The 7,696-nt window shown below is 48.3% G+C and overlaps 1 long non-coding RNA gene across 2 annotated transcripts in view; it reads left to right on the top strand.

Annotated features, from left to right (window-relative positions):
* Positions 1 to 733: 733 nt before the first annotated feature.
* LOC115280738 overlaps positions 734 to 7,696 on the top strand; it is a 7,833-nt gene continuing 870 nt past the window's right edge. Inside the window, exons 1-4 of one of the 2 annotated variants that reach the window (XR_003903902.1) lie at positions 734 to 791; positions 1,818 to 1,921; positions 5,400 to 5,470; positions 7,356 to 7,662. This is a non-coding gene — a long non-coding RNA (uncharacterized LOC115280738). Of the gene's footprint in view, positions 792 to 1,171; positions 1,485 to 1,817; positions 1,922 to 5,399; positions 5,471 to 7,355; positions 7,663 to 7,696 lie in introns of those variants that run through there. The other variant, XR_003903903.1, reaches the window with a different exon arrangement.

Below are 7,696 nucleotides of genomic sequence, written 5' to 3'. Positions count from 1 at the left end.
CACTGTGAAACTAGGCTTAGCTCAAGCACAATAGGGGTGTAATTTAAGGTTTTGTTGAGCCAAAATCCAATCACATACTTGACTGGTGGATCACAGAGACTCACAGGCTAAGAGAATGAGATAATTCCACCTCACACAAACACTGGGATTCGGCTTTGACTTAATGACAAATGTGTGACCAACCTTACACTGTTTCATTCTTTACCCCTCTCTTTTTTTTGTTTCAATGTATTTTTACCTCCTTCCTCTGTCTCCTCCCTTCTCTCCCCTCCTCTGGACTATCCAGGGATGGGATGGGACTCAGCAAAGTCCTAGAACCAGAAAAGAAAGGTAGAGAAGCAGGTGATCACCAGGTGAGATGCACTCATGTTCATTGTCTTCATTTAATTATGTGACATCATGGAGGTGAGAGATGGCTTCTAGGAGTGGACTTATTCTAATTCCTAGTGGTCTCGGTTCTTCTGTTCCAAGAATGGCTTAGAACGAGGACGGGCAGCAGGCAAGTGAGACACAACGTCGTGCTTATGAACTGTTCCCTTTATTCATCTGGTGCATTTTATCCAGTGAGGGCTGCTCAGTGTGGGTGGAAAAGGGTTGCAAGAATAAATACATATATAGTTTTTTGACCCCTGTTAAGTGATACTATAGCTTTTTACATAGTTAGAGATAACAGCATGAATGAGCTCACTCAACTTTATGTGTTCACTGGACCTACATTTATTCACTTCACAAACACTAATGGGATGGCTACCACATGCCCTGCACTCTGGTAGGCACTGGCTGATGCTCTGGTGAGTAAAGGTGTTAGACGGATGGACAGTGAATAGAGGTGACTTGGAATACTGGAGAATGCTACTTTGGGAGTGAAAAGGGGCCAGCAGTAGAGAATGAATTGGGAAGATCTCTTGGAAGGGGACTTGTGTGCTGAGACCTGAATGATGACAGAGAGCTGTTTATTTCAAGAGGTAGGGGAACCTTTGGAGTCCATGGGCAGGCCCCAGATGGTGAGCCACAAGTCCCGAGTTCAAGTTCTGCCAGTTATGTATGTGCACTGTTTCCCAGGCAAGCCATTCATCCTGAGTCCTGATTCTTAACCCGCTATGCTGACTTCACAAAGCTTCTGTGACATCTCACTGAGATCGCAGTGTGTCACTTTGCAGAGTGACAGGAAGAATGTAATTCACAAGGGCCATGATCGGATTCATATTTCTTCATCTCATGAGCAAATTGGGTGTGGGTGTGTAGGGAGTGTTGTCCCCATGAATGGAAGTAGCCTGGGACCAGTCTGTGGAATGGATTGCCGTTACCTTTTCCTTCTTGAAGCTTCTGCATATGTCTGCCCTTAGCTGGCATTTTCCAGATCAATCCTTTCTATTGGTGGAGAGCTTTCGTGAGCTTTCAAATGAAAATCCTGGCGTAGTACCCTCTCAAAATCATTTGAGATGAACTTGACTCTCATCACGCCTGCTCTGGCCCAACAGAGGGTCAGTTGTATAGCCAATATTATTTTGACATTAACCATGTGCCAAATACTTGACTTACATGATCTCATTTCAACTTTACCCAAACCTATTTCTTAATCAAGGAAATCAAGGCTCCTAGAAGTTCGATGACTTACTTCAAGTTATACAGTTAAGACTGTGGCAGAGCTGAGATTCAAATAGTTCCACTACTGTTATTGCTGTTACCAACACTAAAAACGATAGCTTCCATTTATTAAATGATCACTGTGTGCCATGACTATATTGTTATTGAGGAGTCAGTTATTTTTCTAGTTGCTGGTCCTTAGTAGGTAAGGACCTACTTTTGTTTTCCAGATGCTCTTAAGAACTTGTCTTTGTTGCTGGTGTTTCTTCACTAACATATTTCTGGGCATGGATGCATATATGTTTATATGACTTGGATATGAGGTGTTAAACAGGTGAGTAACTGTTTTCATTTCCACAGAATTTATATGTTGAAACCTCATGCCAAATGTGATGATAATAAGAGGTGGAGTTTTTAGGAGTTAATTAGATTATGAGGGTAGGGCCCTCACAAATAGGATTACTAGTCCTACAAAAGGGACTCCAGAGAGATCCCTCACCACTCCCACCATGTGATGCCACAGTGAGAAGACAGAAGTCTAGGAACCAGGAAGTGAGCTCTTATCAGACACAGAGTCTGCCAGCCACTTGATCTTGGACTTCCACCTACAGAACTGTGAGCAATACATGTTTGTTTATAAGCCACTCAGTCTGTGATGTTTTGTTACGACAGCCCAAACCGACTAAGACATGAGGATCAGTGACTTCCGTTAATTCTGGAAAATTCTCAGCGGTTCCTGTATGAATATTGCCTCCCCACCAATTTCTTATTCCTTCTTTCTGGAACTCAGATTAGATGTATGCTAGACCTTTTCCCTCTACTCTCCTAGGGTTTTAACTCTCCTCTTCCAAATTTTCCACCTCTGTTTCTCACTGTGGTGCAGTCTGAATAATTCCTTCAGACCTGTTGTCCAGTTCACTAATTTCCCCTCACACTGCATCTAATTTATCTATGCTACTCTTTTCCTTGTTTCAATAGAAGTATAGCTTATAGAGAGAAGTGCAAATAATAGGTTTATAGCCGGATGAATTTTCACAAAGTGAATATAATAGATAGCCACCAGCCAGTGGATGATCAGAGCATGACCAGCACCTTCGGGGCTCCTTGCTCCCTATCTCCCCACCTACTTCTTCTCAGAAACCACTCTTTGATTTCTACCATCATAGATGGCTTTGGCTTTTTTCAACTTCCCCGAAATGGAATAACACAACCTGAACCCTTTTGTGTCTTCCTTCTTTTACTCCGTCATAAGGTTTTGAGACTCATCAATGTAGCCATATGTCTAATGTACTTCTAAAAGTTTCACTTAATGCTAAAGACATACCAGACATGCTTGACTTTCTGTTCTGTTCTGTTTGTTCAAATATGTACATATTTGCAGGTCTTAATCTCATGGTGGTTTGTTTCCTTGTGATTTTGTAGGTTTTTTTTTTTTTTTTGAAGTCATGTCGTCTTGGTCCATTCCCTGTAGGAATGGTTTGAGGGCTAGTACGTCAGGCATTATGCTAGAGATAATTTGCATTTGCTTTTGCCAGACTTCCTGATTAGGTACCAACCCGGGACCACTTAAAAAAGATAGCTGGGGGGCGCCAGGGTGGTTCAGTCAGTTACGTATCTGACTTCGGCTCAGATCATGATCTTGGGGTTCATGAGTTGGAGCCCCATGTCGGACTCTGTGCTGACAGTGTGGAGCCTGGAGCCTGCTTCAGATTCTGTGTCTCCCTCTCTCTCTCTTCAACTCTTCCTTCTTCTCAAAAATAAATAACTATTTTAGAAAATTAAAAAAATAGTTGGCACAGGGCTTTTTGTGCCATAGGTATAGATTTAGTGAATGGTTTCTGAGTCGAGACCCACATTCGGCTCATGACTAAGCTTTTGGGGGAGTCTGGCGAAAGCACCGTGGTCTGGCTTCTTTGGGACGTCAGCAAGATACTGCTGCTGTTTTGGGTAACAGCTTTATTGAGATATAGGATGATATATTTTTTATCCTAATTCTCTCACTGAGGGAGTCACCTTCCAGGGGTCACCAAGCTAAACAGCCACCTTGCTTAGCTCCCAAGCCTTATCTTGACTTCCCCCCATACCAGAGTCCCTTTACAATGAAGGCTTATGTCCGCCATTTGTTAGCAACTGGTCCTCCGGCAAACACTCATCCACGCTTACTTTCTCTCTGCTTTTGAGTGTTCTGATTGGTTCTGTTCTCCAGGAGTTTATTTGCTTTGCTTACCAGCTCCCTCATGCACCAGAAGAAAAAGGGCCTTCTTACAAAATAATGTATCCAACTTTTCTTTCTTTCTTTTATTTATTATTTTTTTGTGTGTGGATGTGCGTTATGTCGCAGGCAGGTTTTTCCTAAACCTCTATTTTGCCGTCATCCTGGACCAGACAGATGACCTCTTGATATGGGAGGGTCACAAAGAAAAAGTATCTCACTTAGTCCCAAAAAACACTCCCTGGGGATCAGGAAACGAATATCCTCAGTTTACCAATGAGGAATAAATGGGGCCTCGGGGAGGGTAAATGACACACCCAGTGCCACTCAGCTGGGACGTGACAGAGGCAGGATCCGAGCCCCGGTCTGGGCGGCTCTAGCCCCCAGGTCTGTAGCAGATGCACCTGCTGACGTCCACGCCTAGGACGCCTTAGGGTTCACTCTGGGTCGCGGGCCTATAGAGCCATCACACTGTAGAGAGGAACCACTTGGTGGCTGACGGTGATGCTGACAGCGGTGCTCTGGCTCCGCTGCCCAGGCTGGACGTCGAATGACAGGCTTTGGGCTTCTTTGGGAGGTCGGGAGGGCCACACAGAAAAAGTGCCATTTGCTGAATCAAGCATCTTCTGTTATTATTAATGTGCCGGCTCAGACTTAGGACACGTGCCAGAGGAGGAAAACTTGGCCTATGGAACAGCTCAGGCCATTAGACGATTACAAAGGGAGGCTCTTTGAGGGTAGCGTGGATGTAGGCTTCCAGAATCCCCTCCTCTGAGTGTCCTCTGTCCCCTTGCTTTTCTCTCCCAGCCTTACTACCCAATCTAGTCTGACCCCGTGGGCCTAGCGCCTTCTAGCTTCTCCTGGCCTGGGGTCTGGACTCCCTGGGGTCCAGTGCTGGGTGGACAGAGGTTGCATCTGTACCTGGGAACCGCCCTCTCTTCTGCAGCTGTCCTGGCTGGTGGGAAGGAGCGTGCAGGGTCTGCAGCCTTTTTCTCCCAAGGGAGACTGTGTATTTGTCAGAGGACAGGCTCAGACAGCTGGGAACACAGATGGGAACCTTCGCTGAGCATCCTCTGTGCACCAAGCTCGTGTTTCACAGTCATGAGTGGGAGTTATTTTTATTCCAGTATGTTTTTTTGTGACAACCCTTAGTGTTCACTAGGATTTCCTATCATTTGTCATTGTACCTTCTCCAACTTACACAGGATGGACAGACGGACGGCCTGGTGGGTCAGGGCACAGGCTCTAGAGTCAGCCGGGACGGGGCTCCAGTTTGGCTCCACTGCTTTCTCCCCATGTGCCTCTGAGTCTTTCTGAGTCTGAGGTTCCCCGTCTGCAAAATGGGGTCATAACGGTAGATACCTTGGACAGCGAGCTGGAGGATGTGCCTGCAGCAAACATCGGTGAGGTCCCGGCAGGCAACTCACAGTCACTGACAGCTTAGTGTCTCTGTCTGAGGGTCTTCGTGGCCCCGTGAGGGGGACAGTCCCAAGAGGTGAAAACCCCAAGGAACTGCCTCAACCAGTGAAGCATGGGCCTTGGTGGGTAAATACCCCACCTTCTGGGCCCTCTGTGCAACCATATTGTGGTATCTCCCCAGGCTGTCAGAGGGAGCCCAGCAAGATGGAGCCCTCGCCGCCCACACCGGCCTCCTGCTCTGGAACGCGCTCTGTAAGACACTCCCTCCCTTGTCTCCCCTCCCCGACCCCCACGGTGCTTCCTGAGATCCTCTTCCAGTAAAACACACTCACCCTTTCTTTCCTTGTTAGGTTGGTTTCCCATTGCACACTGCCTTGGGGGTGCTCTGTGCTAGGTCCCGAAATGTCATTTTGTCGATCCAGTGGAAAGGATGTGGTCGTGCAAGCACACTGCTTTCGTTTTTAAATAGCAGGATCTTTTGTCTGGTGACATCACCTGGTGTGCCTTGAGGACGAAGCCAGTTGGGTGGCACTGGGTTCTTGGCCTGGGGACCTTGCTCACTGAAACTGGAGACACCTTTTTTCCCCACTGAAACATTAAGACCTGCAGTGAGTGTGCCGGTGCTCCCAGATAGCAGGCTTTGGCAAGTATAAGGGGGTGGCAGGCCCGCATGTCCCCGTTAGCACAGACATCTGAACTGGCCAGTGGCTCTGTGACCTGCTCCTGAAATGGACAGAGGTGCTCCCAGCGTGGTGAGCTGTGCTCAGGACTTTTGGCTCTTGGTGTGTGGCCGGGCAGCCGGGGCCTGACCTGCAGCACTGGGGTTTGGTACGCGGTGGCCTTGTCCCTTCCTCTGCGATTTGCCACCAGCTACTTTGTTTTACCACGGACTTGAGATGTGGGTGTCCTTTCTACGCACATGTTCCAGACAAAGAAACTGAGGCTCAGGGCAGGAACATGGCTTGGCCCCAGGGCTCCCAGGTGGTAAGCAGAGAGCCCTGGTTTGAAGTCAGGATTGCTCCAGGGCAAAGGAAAAGGGGGGCCTCAGGACAAGAGCGCGAGGGAGGTTGGTGCAAGCACCCCGCTTCCTGGTGGAAACGCCTCTCCATCCAGGTCCTTGGAGGGGCCACAGCGGGTCCAAGGAGCTTTCAGGGCAGTGGCTGGGTGGGCTTCTCAGGGAATGGGAAGGCAGGGAGGCCAACATGGGGGGGTGCATCGCTGGGAGAGGAAGGAAAGGTGGCCGTTGAAGGGGCCTCCCAACGTGTAGGAATCTGGCCCCAGCTGCTTGAGGTTGTGCCAAGGACCTGGGATTTACTGCAAACCCCACCTCCCCAGCCAGCTGAGGAAAGGGTGTTGAGGGAAAAGGCATTCCAAATCAAAAAGACATCGGGACCACCCCCGCCTTCCCCAGTGCAGGGATCATGCGGCTGGTCTGTGGAGCCAGAGAGAGTCACCTGGGATGGGTCACAAGGGAGCCCAACTCGCCATTGGGGACAGCTTGTAACGGTGGAGTCTTCAAATGAGTGGGGCAGTGCTGAAGCTCTGCCCCAATGGAAGAAATGGATCAGCTGTGGGACACCTCGTTATGGACCCTTTACCATCCCCAACATCATCAATCAAGCTGACGTCCTTTGGCCATTTCCCATGGGCCGATGTCACTCTGGTGCTTTGCCTACATCAGTTCATTTTATTTTTTTTATTTAAAAAATTTTTTTTAATGTTATTATTTATTTTTGAGAGACAGAGAGAGACAGTGTGAGCAGGAGAGGGTCAGAGAGAGAAGGAGTCACAGGATCTGAAGCAGGCTCCAGGCTCTGAGCTAGCAGTCAGCACAGAACCTGACGCGGGACTCGAATCCATGAACCGTGAGATCATGACTTGAGCCGTAGTTGGACGCTCCACAGACTGAGCCACCCAGGCGCCCCAGTCAGTTCATTTTAAAGCTCAGCACCTCCCAGGGAGGTTGTGTGGGGCCACTAGCCGTACAGCACCTGTGTGTGCACGAGAAAAAGGGGCTCCCTCCGGGCAGGATGCAGATATCACCAGCTTGCTGAGCAGAGAGGGGGTTGGCTTTCAAGGGGCACCGAGCAGATCGGTGCCCTTAGGTTGGGCACCTCTCATGATCCCCATTTCACAGATGGAGAAACTGAGAGGTACTTGGCCAACATCCCGTGGCCAGGAAGTGGCCAAGTCAGGATTCAGAACTGCCTGAGTCCCAAACCACCGCGGTTCATCATGATGTCAACACGTTACAGCCATTCCGTTTTATAAGCAAGCACGCGTCAAGGTGTTGTTGGGGGAGAGCGATGGAGCCCATCTAGAGAGATGTTTTTCATTAAAACCTTGTAATTACCCGACTTGTTGTAAAAAGAAGATAATTTGCTGCAGGTTTAAAGTCATCAGTGGAGTAGGGAAACAACAACAACAACAACAACCCCAAATTGGTAAATACTATTATCTCTTCTCCAACTTTGTTGG

This window comes from Suricata suricatta, chromosome 16 (assembly GCF_006229205.1).
Source record: "Suricata suricatta isolate VVHF042 chromosome 16, meerkat_22Aug2017_6uvM2_HiC, whole genome shotgun sequence".
Taxonomy (NCBI): domain Eukaryota; kingdom Metazoa; phylum Chordata; class Mammalia; order Carnivora; family Herpestidae; genus Suricata; species Suricata suricatta.
This window is presented reverse-complemented; position numbering and strand designations above follow the sequence as displayed.